At 35.0% G+C, this 15,518-nt stretch overlaps 1 pseudogene; it reads right to left on the bottom strand.

Moving 5' to 3' along the window:
• Positions 1-4,751: 4,751 nt before the first annotated feature.
• LOC119535206 lies at positions 4,752-5,259 on the bottom strand (annotated as a pseudogene).
• Between the last annotated feature and the right edge of the window lie 10,259 nt (positions 5,260-15,518).

Raw genomic sequence — 15,518 nt, forward strand, 5'->3', positions numbered from 1 at the left:
AATTTTGATAGCTTCTGTCTTCCAAAGAATCAGACTATTTCATTTCAGTTATCAAACCTCTTCAAAGACAGTTTTTCTCTTTCAACTCTTTCAGTCATAATCCACTATTGTTCTACATGACCCCAATTGGTATGGAGGTAACATATGGAGAAGGGAAGGATTCTATAATGTTATGACTAAACTCAGTCCTTCAATGCCCTTCACAGGTGTTTCTTCAGTGGTGCAGCTTTCCCTCCTTTTCCTTCTCTCTTCCCTGCTGCAAAGTTCCCAGTCTATTTCCTTGACAACCTGACCCCTCTTGACCATGGTGTTATTTGTTTTTCATTTTAAACTTATGGGGGACAGGAATACCAAAGGGAATTGGAATGAGATGAATGCCTTTCCCCCAACTGAGATAAAACTAGAAGCTATTTTACCTTGAAGAGTGAGCCTTTGCTGTGGAAAAGATTCTGATTGTCTTTCACCTTAATTACCCTTTGGTTCTCCCTGACAAAGCCATTAGAGTCTTTCTGGGGTCTTAATCATAGAATCTGCTGGGTTGCCTTGAGGTAAAGCTCACAATTTGCAGTCCCCAGGAGGTTCTCCCTCTCACACTAGTCCACATTCAGCTTCTAGCAATTCATCAAAATCACTTTTTATTTATTTCTATCATCTTTTATGTATTCTTACCATTATGGCTCCAGAGGCTTCTGCTCCAGTTAAGGAAATCTCATCTGTGATTCTCTGTATTCACCTGTCTTCAAATTTCAGGGTGATGGGCTGCCCCGCAACCTCAGTTCTCTGATGGATCTAAGAACAGTCATTTATTTTTAGCTTGTCTAGATTTTTCTTGTTTTAAGAATGGAGTAAAGGCTTGGAAGCTCTTTATATGTCAAGGTTGAAACCAGAAGGCAGGCATTAGTTTCTTATGTAACTTTCTCTGAAACTTGTTATTTACCTTTAAAAGAGTACAAATTTACATGGGACAATGACAAAGTAAAGAATGTCTACAGCAACATTTCAGGATGGTGGAGGAAGTTGGAAGAAATTTACGTGATTAATGGTTGAGGAATCTTGTCTTAGTTTGCCAGAGCTGCCATTTGTTGGGTTGGCTTGTTGGCTTCAGCAACAAGAATTTATTGACTCACAGGTTCAGTAAGAAGCTAGAAGTCCAAAATCAAGTTGGCAAGGCCATGCATTCTTCCAGGATTGGTAGCATTCTGGTGATGGCTCACCACTATCCTTGGGGTTCCTTGACTTGCATCTCTACCTCCGTCTCATTGCAATGTCCATGGTCTCCTTGTGTGGCTGTCTCTGACTTCTGGCTTTGACTGCATCTAAATTTCTTCTCTTTATAAGGTCTCCAGGTACCAATTAAGACCCACCCTGATTTCATGTGGCCACACTTTAACTAAAAATAACAATTTCAAAAGGTTCAATTTACAAAGGGACTCATATCTACAGGAAAGTGGATTAAGATTACCAACATATCTTTTGTGGGGTGCATGATTCAATTTCCAAGGGAGAAAACTCATGAAGGAGGGGTTGCTATATTTTACCTGCCTTGTGATGTTAAATTCTGCTCAAAGAGGAACTGGGGAGAATAAGGATATTTTCTCCTGGGGCACAATTTTCCCATTCATCAAACATGAGATTATCTAACAGGATTCCTAACCCAAGACAAGCTGGGTACATGGACCCCTGTGCTTCTTTTATTTGGCTGAAGCCTTATTCCACCACATAATTTCATGAGATAATGTATCTTCATGGATGTTATGTCTGATCAGTGTATAAGAAGCCGTCTGTGTTTTACACAGCTATTTTCAAACACCAAATTTAACTATTAGGCTCCCCTCATAGGGTCTAGAAATTAGCATCCTTGGGCTCTATTGTGATTGAAGAATTTCCTCCCCTCCTCTCCCCTCCCCTCCCTTCTCTTCCCTTTCCTTTCCTGTCCTTTTTTTTTTTTTTTTTCAGAGAAAGTGATTTATTTGCCAAAGAAATGCAAAAGGCTAATATAAGATTTTATGTGCTATTGTTGGTCATAAACTTTTATAACCAAAGGATTAAATAAAGACTGAAACCCCCATATTAGACAACAAAATGGCTTCAAAGACAACTACTTCAACTGACTTTTCCTAGTCCCTTTAGTACTTAAACTGTTACTAAGGCTAACCACAGACTTGGTTAATAGCTATATTAACCATTTAAGCTGACCTCACACCTACACATTGTTTTGAGGATTACTGTGATTCTTGAATAAGGTCAACATTACTTGGCCTTCTTAAAGATATTCACTTATGTTTAGGTATTGATTGATTGAAACTGAGTATGATTCTTCTATCATCAAATAGCTTAAATAATGTATCCTGATATTTTCTTGGCTGTTTACATCAGATTTCCGTTGGTCTACAAAAAATGTGGAGCCAACCCTTTGCTGACTTACTAGGAGGAAGACAGCCTCAGATCATATTCTTGCATATAGGAATCCTTTGGAGACCATTCTTTGTGCTCAGCATTAATAGGACATTTTCTTAAACAATGTCAAACAACAAACATGAATGAATTGAAAAGGTGTTTATATTGGAAACTTTGTATTTTGTAAAGAAAAAACACAAAAATATTATGAAGCAACTTTATTCCACTATGTCTATACACTCTGACTTCAAATAGTGAAACTTACAGTAATTTCCCATTAAAGTTAAACATATATTTTAAAGATCAAATTTTACTGTAAGACTCATAACACAAAGTGGCAATCCTCTCTTTTGCCTCCGCACTTTCCTAGTCACAGTTTCCAGAGGCAACGACCTTTAATTTTTTCAAATGTTTACTCTTGTTACCTCCATATTTCCAAACATATTCATATACTGCTACTTTGAATGATCAATTCCAGTACTATTTCCCATACCTACCTCCCTTCCTCTCTTCTGTGACTAGTACAAAGTTATATCATCGTTTTTGTGCTAAGTAATTTTTCAACATTTGCGTTATTATGACTATGTAATCACTGCTTAGCTGAAAAAATATGATGGACTCAATTTCCTTCTTAAACAACTTTTACTTTTTCTTGGATGTAGTGATTATCCTTTGTTTTATTTTTGTTTGCCATTTGCTTAATTTTCTATATACTTCTAAAATAATTCCTCCTAAATGCTATAATAAAATAGTAAAACTCCTCATTGGAAAAACTATTTATATGCTCAAACATATAGATTCCCCAAAACCCCTGTCCTTCCATGGAAATCTTCCTTTTGAAGTCATCATCCAACTGCTCCAAATACACTGGTTGTTTTCTAGGACTACTGCCCAGCTGTCATCCTATTCATTTATTCATTACCCATTCATTAGTTTTACTCCTCCTTCTCTTTTATTGCCTCCTTAGTTTTATAGATTTCAAGTTTTCTACTTTCTTGACCTACTCTCTGTTTTTAACATCATCCTCTGTCTGAGAAAGTGTATATATTGGAAGTAGATATTTTGAGACATTACACATTTTTAAATGTCTCTAATCTACCCCAACATAGAATTAAAGGGGAAGTCATTGTTCAGGCGTTGCCCATTGTCATCCATATGACTGGGTAATTGTTGAAATGTACGATGACATCCTAATTCTTATTCGTCTGTATGTGACCAACCTTTGTTTATATCTTTCTGGAATGTTTGAGGATCTTCTTTGTAATCCTGTGTTTTTGAAATTTTTTATTTGTGTGTCTTGGTATGGGTCATTTTTTAGCTAATATATTGCACAACCATTGGACCCTTCTGAGACAGAAAATAATGCAGTATAATTCCCTAAGACTTTTTAATATTATCTTTATTAATATCACCTCTATAGTTGTGTTTTTCTCTTTCTGGGATTACTACAAGTTGAATATTGGACTCTACAATTAATACCAATTTTCTTAATTTTGCTCCTATTTTCTCATATTCTTTTTTCTCTTAAACTGAATCATATGAATATCGAGACTTAATCATTTTTGACTTACAAAATGGTAATTTCATACGGTTTGATCTATATGTCACTTCTTGAAAGATTTCTTTGATTTTGTTATGCAAATTTTTTCCATGTCAACTATGATATTTTAAATTTTCAATCTATTTGTATTTAATACCAGGATTCTTGTTTAGTATCAAGATGCATTATGTTCTTTTATCCTCTTGAGGATGTTAATTAGATTTTTTAGATGCTTTCTTCTATTTTACTGATATTTTTCTTTCAAAATCTTTTTTTCCTTTTTGTTTTGGATTTTTTTTCTCTCTCGTATAGTCTCTTTATTCTTTTGGTAAAACTCTTCCAGTGTTAACTACTTCTGTTTGTAGATGATGAAATGTATAAAGATCCACTTCAAATGTTGGCACTGCTATGAGCATGGTTTCCTCCCTTCAACTCAGAATTAAGACTTTTGCTTCTTGTTTTTTGTATTCCAGTCCCAGAAGTAAGTTAATTGTAGACATTATCTGAAGACAGACTTGTGTTTTATAGCAGTTATCTACAAACAGGCTCTAGCTTCTCCAGGAACACCCAGGATGAATTTTGTTTAAGTATATTAAGCTCAGAGGCATTCTCTCAAATGAGTTTAAATGCATTTTTATTTTTAGACAACTAACATGACATGTTTTTCCTAAAAACGATGCCTCCGCTCCAAATAAATCAAGGTCAAAATAAATGAATGGCGTCAGTCCATCTGCCTAAGTCCTGGTATTGTGTGGATGAAGAGCAGCAGCCAGTTATGATGACAGGTGGTAGATCCAAGGAATTGCCAACTTTGTTAACTTGTCTCCATTTCTAAACCATCCTTAAAGAAAATCCTATATGGGGTCACACCAGCCTCAGGGTACTTCAGGAAAGCAACCTCACCACCTGGATTCATGTTTTCACCAATATAGAACTGGTAGTTTTTGGAATAGCAAGGATGCACTTGACTTGTTCTGCAGCCCCGTCATAAAATTTTTACTCTTTCTGGTCTCTGTTCTTCAGTTTTGCCTTTGATTGATTTCATGTAATCTCTGATGTTCTTCTTGTAGGCTTCTTTTGTGAAGCTGGTTTCCTGCAAGTGACGGTTCATGACAATATCAACACGGGTGATGTCTGTGCTTTCATTGCTTTCCCCCTTTGGCTGAGGCATTTCCACCAATGAGCACGTCAGCAATGCCATCCTCTGTCCTAGTGACCATCTTCCCCTCCACCTCCAGGCACAGACTTTCGGCGATCTCTTGGATCTTGTAAATAGAGGAGAACATCACGTCATGGCCGGTGAGGTCCGGGTAGACGATCATGATGGCGGCTGGACCAAGGCGGTGGCGCTAGAGCGAGCGAGGAGCCCCCGGAGAGGCGCCCGGGGGTGAGGAGGTGGGGAGGTGGGAGGTGAGAGGCGGCGTGGGGGAGAAGTGGGTGGAAAAGCTGCTTTGGATTCTTGCTTTCTTCTAGGAAGTTATATTCAAATGTTTAGCTCTCTGTTGATATTTAAAAGTTTGTTGCTTAAAACCTGTTTGAAAGACCTGTGTTCATGGTGGGGTTGATGGTTTGGCATGTGGGTCGCTAGACATTACTCTAGTGAATGGATATGGATCCATTCATTTTGATGCTGGAGACTAAAATATCAAAAAATGTGTAGGTCTCCCCAAACTCCCTCTCTGAGATCAATTACTCCAGAGAAGAAATGTCCAATCTTCTGCCTGAAGCTTATAGGATCAGATTTCAATTTTGTTGGAGTTTATCAGGAAGGAAGGAGAAGAGCTCATAGTTCAGTTTCTAAACTTGGAACTTACTTTTATTTTAATGTCTAATAAACACTCATTACTATGCTTTGTGGACTCCAGTGTGAAATCTCGGATTTAATTGTTTTTGAGGTGTGGAAAGCATAAACACTCAGTTCTACATAGTGGGGAATGAATCCTGGGCATCTGATCATTCTTTACTCAAACTGTCAATCAACCCTCCTGTCTTTTGAGCACCTGCTCACTTCCATTACTTAAGGTACTTTTTTACTACTGATTCTTGATCTTTCCCAGATTCTTTTGTGAAAAATCCACTTAGGATTTAACTTCTGTTCTGCCAGGTCAGTTTCCACTGTCCTTCCATTTTCTATCTTCCAAATAATCATTAATATCTCTTATCCACTGTTACCTCTCCTTTCATTCACTTTGTGAGTTTTTACGTCTTTTCTATCAGTTTCATAAGATTTCCAGAAGGAGGACATAGACAAGTATGTGTCTGGTTTCTTATATTTAACCAGAATGTGTACAATATATTTGCCTAAAAGTGTTATGAAGCTTGTTTCTAAAGTCTAAGTCCATGAATCATTATTTAATACAGCCAAACCTTCCATTTTACAAATATTCGTGCATAAGTAATGAAAATCTTATGGAGACAAGATTTTGAAAGATCTGAGGCTGAAAAACTTCTAATTAATGGGTTTTGAGACACTTGTGACTCCAGGGTAGAGACTTGTGTATCTTTTGATGGCAATCTTCTCTTTGGTCTGAGATTAAAAGTTTTGGTGAGTGTAATTTCAGTCACACAGGTTTAAGGTTGGCTAGTACCTAGTCATTGCTCATGGTACAGAGGGTTACCCAAATACAGTTTCTTCATTTTGGAATGCTGTGCTTTCATTTAGAATTGGAAACAAGACAATATCCCTGTATATTAGTCAGGGTTCTCTAGAGAAACAAAACCAACAGGATGTGTCTCTATATATGTATGTGTATTTATATATGAGATTTATTATGAGGAATTGGCTCATGCAATCATGGAGCTGGCAAGTCCGAATTCCATATAGCAGTCCACACAAGCTGGAAAACTCTGTTAAATGTGATTCTTCAATCTGACAAGTCTGCTTTCCCCAGGGAAACTGACTGACTAAAGTTGAGGTACAAATTATTCTTTCTGATTCTGAAATCCTCAGATCTGGCTTTTAAACCCTCCAACTGATTGGATGAAGGGATTCCTCACATTGCTGAGGGCAAATCTCCTTTGTTGACTGTAGATGCAATCAGTTGTAGATGCAATCAACTGATTAAAAATGCAAATCCCTCTATGAAATGCCCTCATAATAATAGTCAGGCTTTCCAAAATTCTGGAAGGGGTCTCATAAATGTTTGCCCATGCTAATATACTTTGTAAAATTTACAAAAGTAAGAGACCACTATCATTTCCATTTTGATTCCCTCTCTATGACACTTCCCTTTGGGTGGTACTGCAGTGCCCGAGGAATATCTGGCTAGGAGAAAGTTAGTTCAAGGATTCACTTATTTTGGGTTTCGTAAGAAATATTTTTGTAATTCATAGTCACTCCTATGGGCAGTTTCTAACTCTTCTGTTCTGGAAAAAGCTGCCAGGAATACTATCCCCCTCATGGTGACAGCTCACCTGCATTGTGATGCGATGATGCAAAGGCTAGATGGTGAAATGTACAGTTCAAAGGACCCAATCCTGGAAAGAACTGGGATGTAGAAGAGAAGACATGTGAAATGTTCACAGCCAGAAGTAATCTCTACAAATCCTTCCCTTCATCAGATATATGAACTAGAATCAGAGGATGAGTTGCCCAGACGAACAGTCCTTCCCTGTGAAGAACGTGCTCATGAATGCAGCCATGTACAATTTTAAATGACTCACATTTTTCTCCCCTTTAATGGTAATAATGTGAAATAGAAATTATCAGAATTCCTGTTTTAAGGCACAGTCTTGTAGCAAACCTAAGAAGAGCAAGTTTGTCAGTATGTGAGGTTGCATGTGTTTGAATCTTAAAATATCTGATCTGGCATCTTGTGCTGACAAAGTATCATGTTTCCAGATGAAGTGGCATAGCAAAAAAGCAGCCTGCAAAACAGGTGTTCCAGTGACACTGTGTAATGCAAAAGCAATTTAATTACAATGATTATGTACCTCAACACAATATTTGATTTGTTTTTGGGTATGCCTTAATTTGAAATTAATTTCGTTTGTTTTTCAGAATACTCAAAAGAGTCCATATGATAGAAGTGTTGTTAATTCACAGTATGATTAGTCATTACACAAGAAAACTTAAAAATGCTCTGAAATCTTACAGCTCATAGGAGAAATAACTTTGATCAAGAGAGTCTTAAAGTTGAAACAGCTCATAGGAGAAATAACTTTGATCAAGATAGTCTTAAATTTGAAAACAATCTAAACATTTACATGGAATTACCAACAATGAGTTGTGAAGGTAGTGCAAACTTTTTCAAACAATCAATAACAAAATCTCAAATTTTAGCCAGCGATGCTATAATAAAAATGGCATTATCTTTTTGTTTTTATAAAAATAAAAATATTTTAATACTGCAAAATCACTGTTATGAATAGGTGATCAAAGGGAATGTAATCAAAAGTACAGGTAAAACAGTATTATAGAGGTATGTTGGCAGCTAATTAAAACTATTCTTTTTTCTAAATGGGATGCTTGGAGCATTTATCAGCTTTTTAAAAATTTGTAATTTACTGAGATGTTTCTTCTCATTCTAAAACAAACATTCACTTCCATACAGATTTTTGCATTATTTTTCTTAAGGAGTGTCTCCCAAATTGTGTAAACTTCTGACTCCATAAAGCCTGGAGGCCATCCTTGCTTAGCGTCATTCTTTTTGAATTTCAGAAATAATATGGCACGTCTGCTGAGCTCAGGTAGCTGATGAGCACTTATAGGATGGGACAAGGAGGAAAAATATCTTGTTAAAAAAGAAAGCTTTGTCCTGATTATCCAGCCCTAGCCCCAAGCCTTGGATGTCAGCTGGAGAGAAATCTTTTTAGAACAAGGCTAAGGCTATACACTTCCACCAGCCATTCTGTCTCATGAGCAAGTCCTGGAGAGAATGGCTATGAATGTGCAAAATGAAAGAACTGAATCATTAACTAGCTCTAATCCTGGGAACCTCCATAGCTGGGCACAACATGGGAGAGATGGGATTTAGGAAGATGCCGAGTTAAAATCTTTGCCATACTGGATAGTTGGAGAAAATGCTGTGCTTAAGAGGCAGGGTACAAAATGCAAGAGGAGAGAGGGCATCAAAAGTAACAATATTTTTCTAAATTCTGGTCTAAGGATGCATTGCTTTTTGCTCTGGGTTTACTCTAATCAAGCCTTTTTTTTTTTTTAATTTATGATGAAGAGAAAAAAACTATCTAACGTTGATCCAAAGCCTCAGTGATGGATATCATAGGACTCTTGCCCATTCTGTTCAATCTCCTTTCTTCTCTGGAAATTTCTCAGCCAAAAGCATCATTTGCAAAGAGCAAAAACAATCTTACGTTAATGAGTGTCTGAAGAGAGAACTTTGTCTTTACAAAGAATTTGTTTTAATTTCTGTTTCCTGTAGGTGGAGCTAAATCCTCAAGTGTGTGTTTACGTATGTTGAAATTACTGGGCAGATCTTTGAAAACTATTAAAGTCTGCTGCTGAAGGGTCTTAATTCTTTTTACTATAAGTAGTGCTACAATGTATAAGATTTGGTGCTGAAGAAAAAAAAGTTGAGATAAAAGTTCTGTGTCAGCTTCATGTTCTTCTTGGGTGTGTGCTTTTGAATAGAAATTGCTAATAAAATTGCTACTATTTTGTATTTGGTTTAAGGTCATTTCTGGCTTCTTTTGTTTTTTTTTGTTTTTTGTTTTTTGTTTTTTTAAATTAAGTTGTTAAACTGACCGTTATCCATTGTCCTTTTTCCCAGCGTTTCCTGTGTTTTGGTCTTGTCACTTGTGCTATGTGATTGAATGACCATATAGAACAAATTGTCATGAGCTCACCATATTCCCCTTTAGTTAGTAAATACTGCATATGTGTGGACAGAGAGATACACTTTATTACTTCTGCATATGGTTTAAAACAGATGTGAGAACACAATGTGACAGGCCAACAGGAAACTTAAAAAAAGAAACAGAAAAAAATGTTTTTAAAGATTTGATTGTGTTCTTATCAGGTTGCTTGCAGCATTGTATTTGTTTATTAATTCCAGATCAGGCAGAAAAGTGTTATGCCTTAAAAGCAAAGGAAAAGACAAGCTTTAAAGGATTTTAAATATCAATAGTAATATATAAAATCATGCTACTGAGTGAATTTCCTTATGTCTTAGGTACTTTTTTAATTTATTCAACAAGCAACCAAGGAAATTATATTCCTGAAACTATGAAAAATAAGGATCCTCTTACCCCCCCCAAAAACACTTGCAAGACATTTTTCAGATTTTTTTATATAGCTTCCATTTTCACAACCAGAACACTAAGTTCCAGGGAAAATAAAAATTAACTCATGATGTTAATTATAACCAAAACAATAACTTGAGCTTAGGACATCATAATTATTTTGAAGTTCAAGAAGGAAGAGCTGCTGACATGAAAACAAATTTCATTTTCCATATTTTTAAACTGCTGTATGCATTTTAATTCTCTGGCACTATCACATTTTTAATAACCAAATCTACCTTTTATTTATATTAACAATGAATGGACTCCATTGCAAAGGAGCTTAATTTTATTAATATATGATTTTAAAATGTGTATTTCTAATAATTCAAAAATATTGGGATATTCAATCTTTATGGACTGGATAGCATTCAGATGTATCATTTACTATTCATTTTTAGAGGTTAGAGGATTAAAAGAAATAAATATTGATACTAAAGAGGTAAATTATGAAATCTGTGGTTCCCGAAAAACATTCATAATTTTTTTTTTAAATGATATAATTCAATCTTCCTAAAAGTTGCATTTCCTATCATACAAATGATCCCTTGTTTTGATTTCTTAGGAAGACACTAGAGGCATATTCTTTTTTATTCATTTTTCTTAAGACTCCATTAAAACAAATGGCTTTCCGGTATGTGCCAGGTCAACTAGCAATTTCATATTGATTTAGGAAAGGGACTCCAGTACAGAAACCTTTTGTAATTATCAGAATTTCGTGTATTTAGGAAGCTTTTGAACATCTCAGAACAAGCTAATTTCCATAATGGTGAGAGAATTGTATGGTGGACACAATAAATACTTGTCTATTTACTTGAGCTTGTGCATGGATCTTTAAGTAAGTATGTCATTTGTCAATCCCCCCACTTCCCAATGTAAAAATAATGTTAATCTTCGTCAAATTGTTGTTTTCACATAAGAAAGAAAACCATTAACAACTATAGCTCTTGTTCCCTGTGTTAACGCTGTCAATCAGCTGTCTTGAGGAACTTGGAACTAAGAAATCAGAACTGATGTTCGATGCAATGGAAATTTTACATTGATTTGTACACCATAAAGTTTATAGAAAAATTCTTAATATGCAAGCATGAGAATGGATTCCAAAATATTTAAGGCATCAAATTGGACAGAGATTTATAAAGGTCATCGAAGAAGACTATCTTTGCATAGTACAATTACATTTCTACATTACGACAGAATTTTAATTTGAATATGTCTTTGTAAGGACTAGGTGTTCTCAAATTTACCATGCTCAAATCTGTTATTTCCAATTCTCCCCCTTTGTTTAGGGCTCTCTGAAAGCAAAGAGGAAAAACCAAGTTAAGGCAATGGGTTTTCAGTGCCCTTTTGACTGTTGCCTTATTTAATAAGGCAAAGCTTGTGCCGTCACTAGTTGAATTCAATTACGTCCCTTCCTGACATTTTCATTCATTTTATTGCCTGGCCTTAATATATTATACAAGATGAGATCTGGGGCCAAGATGATTTTCCTTTAAGAGGATCAGTGCTCATCAAATTTAAATATCAAATCAATTTAATATTTTCTCGTAAAATGTATGAAAGCCCCAAAACAGTCCAGAAAGAAACACAGTCAAATTTGCTGACTCAAATGTAGATTGATTAATGGAAATGTAGTTTTCATTTGACTGTTCTAGCATGTAAATATCTTTTTTTAATTTCAGGAAGCCTGAAGGTGGCCCTGGGGAGGAAAGCACTTTGAGCCTTAAGATCCCCCTTATTAACTTCTCTGTTCTTGATCTTTCCTTTATTTTTACAGTCCTGCTGCAGCATGCCTACTCTCTCTAGGTAGAGGGTGAGGTGGGAGAGTGTGAGGGAAGAGATAAAGCAAACCATTGTGTTGACATTCCAAATTGCATGATGCTACTCATGCTGCTAATGTACTACAGGTAAATGCAAATATCAGTTTGCCTTTTCTGAGCATATCCTGCTTCATATTTGTTGTGAATAAGTCACAGACTATCATGGATTCTAAACAGGTTCAAACCAGTCAAGATAACATTCCAATGGAAGCTCCTATTCTTGGAGCAAAACTAGGCAATTATGCCATAGATGCTTGGCCTGATGGCTTCATATTACTAGTTCTTTATGAGTTAAATTAATGTGGATTAAATTTTAAAACACTCTTGTTTTGCATATCATGCACTCTTATTACCATCATATTTATCAGTAATTCCAGTGTCAGCTGCCTGATTATTTCCATATATTATAATATGATTATATGATATTTGTAGAATTTGGAATCATTATTTCTTATGTACAAAGGCAGAATTTTAAAATTCCTTCTTGGTTATCACCTCCAAGAAGCTCTATTATTATTATCTGAAATAGCAAGTGTGTAGTATCTAAAATACGCCTAGACTAGACTCTTTTCTAGAGGAGTTTATGTGACTCTGCCTTCTGTGGCTGATAATAGAAAGAATACAGTTGAGAATTTATTCAATACTGGAACCATAAAAAGTCAATGAAACTATATTATATTTTTGTTTACTCTAAAAGATACAAATATCTTTCCCTATCTAGAAACTTAATTAACACTTCTTCAAATGTACTTCTGGATTATGAAAGATACATAATTCAGGAAACTTGAGTGTCAAATAATGGAGGATTCTTTTATTTATTCCTCTGAGAAGTCTACTAAAAATCCATTTTTTACAAGAAGACATTTTTTCTTTGTTCATTAACATCTTTTTATTCATCATAAGTTTGAATCAAATTATCCCTTTCACAAAACTACTCACGTTGTTTCCTATTCCTTGGCACAATGAAGTCATGCATATGTATGACAAGTTATGAAGTGTCATTTTAGGAAAGACCCTGTTATTATGCATATGGAAAGAAATAGAACTAAATTATTGTAACCATGGAAGCCACTTTATTTTGCAGCCTTTAGCTTTCTGGAGGGAGTCAGGAGATGGAGAAGGGATTCCATTTGGATTACTACATTGTTAGAGTGTTTAGTTGATGAATGTTTTGCTAACAACCAGATAGAAATACAGGTGCATATTCTCCACTTACTTATATTATCAAATCCATCTTATTTTAAAAATATATGCATCAGTACCTCTTTGGAGAAACATGTGACAAAATATATGAATTAAAGATCAAAATTGAAAATTATCTTTAGACCATTGTAGCTATCTTGGCATTTATATTTACCTTACGTGGCAATCAGAAAACATTTTTAAAAGCTTCCCAGGTCAGCAGTGGGAATGGGAGGACTGTAATGTACCACTAAAATGCAGAAAATTGCAGTCACCTAATTAGACAACCCCAGAACTACCAGCAGATGGCACAACAACCTATTTTATAGTCAGCAGGAATCATTTCACTACCAGAAAATAACCTAAAATGACATTTTTCTCTCTTTGTTTGTCAATTCATAACTGCACTTTAAAAATATAATGACTTTACTGATAATGACATTTAAAGCTATAATCACACAAGATGTAATAATTGTGTTAGAGTAATGATAGGACTTTTATATATAATATGTGGCTTTTTGAACTAAAAGAGACCTTAGAACTATTTGGCCCAAGTCCTCTGTCTAACAGCTAAAGAAAGGGAGGTTCAAAGAGATAGTAATTTACTTAAACCTCCAGCTGGGAAGGGTGAGAGTCCTGGTCACATGACTAGCTCCAGCGCTCATTGATTAAGCAACACTACAGGTCGATCAAATACCATTTTTAGTCCAGCAATCAAAATTTGGGGAGTATATGACCATTTAAGTCAATGAATATTTTTCAGCAGACATTTGTCTCGAAAGGCTCTTCACTTCTATTTTAAGAACATCTTGCGTTTTAGAGAAAATACATTTCAGGAGAACATGGTCATCTCATTACCATTTAATTTTAACTATCTACAAGTTTCTACCTGGGAACTGACAGGCTATTATGCAAAAATCTTCCTTTCCAGCTCTGGCTATTTTCACAATAGGGGGAGATGGATTCTATATACATATATACACATATAGTTTATACTCTGAAGATATTTCCTATAGAGTTGACAAATGTCATACTAAAAGTATCAATTAAGGAGACCTAGCTTCTATTCTATTGCCAGAATGGTAATGGGAATATATGCTACTATTTAAAAAATAGAAGTTGCCTAAAACTGCATTGTTACATTATAGAAAGAGTGATGAAAGGCTGAGTGAAAAAAGAAAAACACAATGCCCCCAAAATAATCACCTTAACTGATAAATTAAAAAGACCAAAAATTGATATGATTGTCATAGATTTTACCAAAAAATTTGAATCTTCTTTTTGTAATTTACATTATTTCTTTTTGATCATATTTCCAAATACCTTGTCTGAAGGGACATAAGTGATAATTTATGCTGAAAATAATATATGAGAAGCTTTTGTTGCAATGGTAAGGAAAGGTAAAATTTCTGGAGAACCAAAATATCCTTTAAGATCTCTCCTATTTATTTCCTTTTATCCACAGGTAAAAATTTCTATTAACTAAGCAGAATATGGATGGTGGTTAACAATAAAATAATTTTCTGTATGTTATAATTAGAGAACACAAGGAAAACAAAATCACAAACAAATGTGTGATTGGAAAAAAATTAGTTCTTTACAGAATTTTTAAAATGTTTTTTGCATTTTTGAAGTGAAATTCACAAAATGTAAAATTAACAATTTTAAAGTGAACAATTTAGTGGTATTTAGCACATTCGTGTTGTTGTGTAACCGCCACTAGTTCCAGAACATTTCCATCACCCTGAAATGAAACCTCATATCCTTTTTAAGCAAGTGCTTCTAAGTCCCCCCTCCCCCCATCCCTGGAAACCACCTTTCTGTCTCCATGGATTTACCTATTTTGGATATTTCATATAAATGGAATCATATAATATTTGAGCTTTTGTGCCTGGCTTTTTTTCACTTAACCTAATATTTTTGAGGTTCATGCCTCTTGTACTAATACTTAGAGTATTAGTATTTCTTTCTTTTTGTGGCTGAGTAATATCCCATTGAATGCATATAGCATATTTTCTTTACCTATTCATCTGTTGAAGGACATTTAAGCTATTTCTATCTTTAGCCTTTTGTGAATAACGCTGCTATGAACATGCGTGCACAGGTATTTGTTTGAGTCCCTAATTTTAGTTCTTCTGGCTGTATACTTAGGAGTGGAATTGTTGGGTCAGATGGTATTTCCATGTTTAACTTTGTAAGGAACAAATTGTTTTCCTAAAAATCCTATTTTAAAATATTGTTTCCTTTTGCAAGTACCTGGAAATCAAATTTCCCGGATCAGTGTTATCATTTAACTAAGTTTCAGTTTGATAAAGGCAATCCATTGGAATATGTGCTTT

This window comes from Choloepus didactylus, chromosome 5, assembly GCF_015220235.1.
Source record: "Choloepus didactylus isolate mChoDid1 chromosome 5, mChoDid1.pri, whole genome shotgun sequence".
Classification (NCBI taxonomy): Eukaryota; Metazoa; Chordata; class Mammalia; order Pilosa; family Megalonychidae; genus Choloepus; species Choloepus didactylus.